General features: G+C 41.7%; 1 pseudogene; it reads left to right on the top strand.

Moving 5' to 3' along the window:
• Positions 1-4222, top strand: part of LOC119719225 — a 32358-nt pseudogene that overhangs the window by 631 nt on the left and 27505 nt on the right.

Genomic DNA, 4222 nt, shown 5'->3' on the forward strand with positions numbered 1-4222 from the left:
GTAAGAACGCATCAAATCAAGTATAAAACAACCTATATTACTTCCTTTCCCTTCATTGGCTGAGAGTAGGTCATAAATGTATGGTGTTCAGTATTTTATATTAATACAACACCTGAATATATCCCCCTCATCTGATTGCAGGGAAAACACTACCAGAGTTGATCCAGCCATCGGATGCGTGCATCGCATCTGTCCGTGACTTCATCCACGATATCAAACCACGCATCTTACAGTCAGACTCCATCGTGCCCATCACGGATCCTTACGGCCCCAGCGTGGTGGATCCAGACATGAGGTGCATTGTGGTCAGTGAGGAGACCAAGAAAGGTGGAGATGCTGTCAATAGGGTCAGACAGCAAAAGGTATGCGCCAGCTTGTATGTGTTAAAGGGATATAGGATCATTTGCACTTTTTTTGCATTTTGTCCATTTCCACTAATAACACCACTCCAAATCCAAATAACTTAGAAGAATGATCAAAACCTAACCTGTTGAAGTTCCAGCTAAGTGCATATAACAGTTTTTTGAGAAAAATGTCTAAAACCATGCACAACATTTTGATCACGAAACATGAAAATGCAATCAAGGTAAACCAAAACCAAAAACTGCAACCAAGGTAAAGGGGAAACAAGTTTTTAATTTTTATATACATTGCAGGGATTCAGGAGAGTGCTGACCGAGTTGGGACAAGGTGGGTGCTGGTATTTCGCAACAAGGCAATAGGCAAGCCTACAGTAAAGCTAAGCGGACAAAATTCACAGAGTGGAAAACATTCGTCGTCGGATTGAAAATAAGATTTTAAGGTTTGCAAGGTGGACATGAACAATGAATGGGAGGTTTGCACCACCTCAGAAATAGCTTTTAATTTTGTTCAACGAATTAAACTATAGATGATACGTGACTTGAATGAATAGACAAGCCACATGAAGCCCAGCCCAGTATAGGCACAGTAGGCACTGTGCCTAGGGCCTACGAAAAATTTGGGGGCCTACGAAAAATTTGGGGGCCTACGAAAAATTCGGGGGCCTACGAAAAATTCGGGGGCCTACAAAAAACTTTGGGCCTACAAAAATACCACAGTGTGCCATAAAACACATGTAGGCCTACCCACACACGCACACTGACATCTGCAGAGAATTTTTTTGAAAAGTTTTTTACATGTTTTAAGGTCTCCCTCTGAATTTTCGATTTCACCAACTGATGCTGTACAATGTATATCATGTAGGCGTACATGTAGGCACTACGTGTAAAGTCTGTCGTTCTGAAGCACGGTGCCAACCATGGGCGTCGATCGGTGGGGGACATGTCGTTCCCCCCAAATATTTTCGTCCCCGAATAAAAAGGGAGCCTAACGATTCTATAGCTCAGAATTGCTGATCAAAATGATATTTAGATCAAGATTTTTTGCAAAAAAAATTGGCCAGAGTGGTCAGAAATTGCCTCAGATTGCACCAGCGATCGTCTAGAATCCAATTTTTTCCGAGGCCCTTAAGCGAGCACTGAACCCCACGCCATTTAGGCTTCACATTAGTTCTGATCAAGATTTTATGTACCATCCCCACTTTTGAGAAGTGATTGCTGCCCTTGGTGCCAACAGGCTTTTAGAGCTAGGACCTATACCAGTTTGGCCTGGCTTGATTTGTACAGTGCTTTGTACGCTGAATTTGGTGGCGGTGGCTAGGGTGGAGTAGGGCCTGCGGAACATTGGTGCCTAGGGCTTACAAAACACTTAATCTGAACCTGCGTAAAGCTGCTCCTAGACTGGTGTAAGTCACAAGGGATGGTCAGTCAGTTGGATAAATGACCAGTCTTATTCACGAGTGACTGTCAGTTAGTGAGTCTGTGAGGTATAAAAAGGACTTAGGCTGGTCCTGTCTGGGACCGTCAAAAAATCTTGTGCTGTGTTGGGTTGGAAAATTTGTTAGTGGATTTTGATTGTTATGAAATCATCAACTGTGAAAGGTGTAAAACGTATTTGTTCCTCAGATGTTGTTGGATCTGACGGCAGCATCAACAGATGTGCCCTCGGCGCCAAAGTCTTCCAAGACTGATCCCGTCTCGACCGGCTGAACCAGATCGTCTGGCGGGAGATTGCCAGCATGGCTTGGGAGGAGATGAGGGTCCAGGGTGATGGAGGATGCCTGGTGTGTGTGCTGGATACAGCCGTGCTGATTGAAGCGGGGTGGGACGGCTTCTGCCATGAGGTGTGGTCATGCATTATTCATAAGGATGAGGTGAGTCATGCCTCCCATTGGGTAATTGAAGCCGGTTGGGATGGGTTTATTTCTGCCATAAGATCTGTTTGAAGCAGCGTGGGATGGGTTTAGACATAAAGGTGTGTTCATGCATTATTTATAAGGATGAGGTCAGTTGCATCTCCCATTGGTTGATTGAAGCAGGGTGGGATTGATTTTGCCATTGAAGCAGGGTGGGGTGGGTTGGGTTTTGCCATAAGGTCTGTTCATGCACTATTCATAAGGATGAGGAGAGTCTTGCCTCCCATTGGGCAAATAAAGCTGCGTGGTTCTGCAATGAGGTGTTATCATGCATTATTCATCAGCATATGAGACAGGTAACACCACCTACGGGAGCCCTTTTACTCCTAGATTAGAAAGAGCCAGTTGCAACTACATGTAAGTGTCATGTCTGAGGACACAAATGCCCCAACCTTACCCGTTCACAGCACAGACGTCAACCAACAATGTGCAAAATCAACCTCGAAACCTTGAGTGCCACACACCACCAACCATGGCACCTACAGTACAACGTCATGGCCTAGCAACATTCAAACACCATGTTCCCTGTTATCATTATCTCAAAATTCTCGGATTTTCTGTTTACTCACAGGCCTACGAAGCGGGACTCATAGGCAAGAACTCCTGTGGATCAGGCTACGACTTTGATGTCTTCATGCATCGCGGGGCAGGGGCTTATATATGCGGGGAGGAAACGGTAAGTATATCGACTACATTTGAATTGAATGAGGCCGATTTTTTTTTAATTAACAACTAATTATTAATTATGTGGATATGTTTGTTCCCAAAATGAGCTTCCGTTATTTAAAAGCAGAGAACCTAATTAAACTAATCATTTTGCACAATGTACATGAATTGTTTGCCGTCCATGCATGTACATTGTACAATCTACTTTTGTTCACATCTGTAGGTCTTGTTGAATAGGCAACAAGATAATATGCATCTCTTGGATAGACTAGTGTCATATTTCTGACATGTTGGAACTTAAACATTAGTGCTGACAACATTATCGGACGAGTTTAACTTATAAGATCTTATAAGATTCTTATAAGAATCTTATAAGATTCTTGTAAATGAGTAAGAATCTTATAAGATTCTTACAAGTGAGTAAGAATATGGTAAGATTCTTATAACATATTTTCAAGTCAGAATTTCTTCTGATAACTTCTTATTGTTCCTGAGGAATTCTTATAAGAGACCAAAGTTTGAGTCAGAATGTTAAAGAATTCTTATAAGAAACCCTTTGAGTAAGAACTTGGTAGGGGGTCTCTATAAGAAACTTTGGCAGGAAGTATTATGTTACATAAGCTGGCTGCTCATGGGCCACAAGTAGGTCACATGACACAGTGACCTTGCATTCCAGAGATAAACAGTCAGTGTGGGAAATTTGAAATTTGCAGTCAGTATTAAGTGCAGCAGTGTTGAGTGCACATATACTGGCTTGCAACTGAGGACAAAAACTGTATAAAACTGGGTCAAAATTGTGGATATATTCCCTAACATGGCCTTTGGACATAATTTTGTGTTAATGTACACACTTAACCTGTACATGACATCCAAAATACATGTGTGCTGGACCGATGTCTGCATGGAAGTCTCTGGAAAGATTGCTGTCAAGAATTGTCAAGAGTCAACGCTCTCAAGCCGTTTGCAATAACATGATGTGCACTGCAACTGGTAAGTCTTCATGTGTATGTACATGTACATGGGCATGTATAATACATTGTGTACAATTAGGACATTCTTTAATTCTTTATGTGTTAATATAAATGTACTGCTTTGACTGCATTACATGAATCAGGTGTCTTTCAAATAACAAATTTAAACTTAAAGGGAAAATACAACATTTGCAAACATCAAAAAATAAAACTACCAAATCATTTTGAAATACCTTGCTGGACTGTTAGTGAATGACAGTGTAAAGCATCCTGTAAAATCATGGCACCTGGTATACTGTCATTTTCAAGA

This window comes from Patiria miniata, unplaced genomic scaffold, assembly GCF_015706575.1.
Source record: "Patiria miniata isolate m_02_andy unplaced genomic scaffold, ASM1570657v1 HiC_scaffold_8, whole genome shotgun sequence".
In the NCBI taxonomy this organism is placed as follows: Eukaryota; Metazoa; Echinodermata; class Asteroidea; order Valvatida; family Asterinidae; genus Patiria; species Patiria miniata.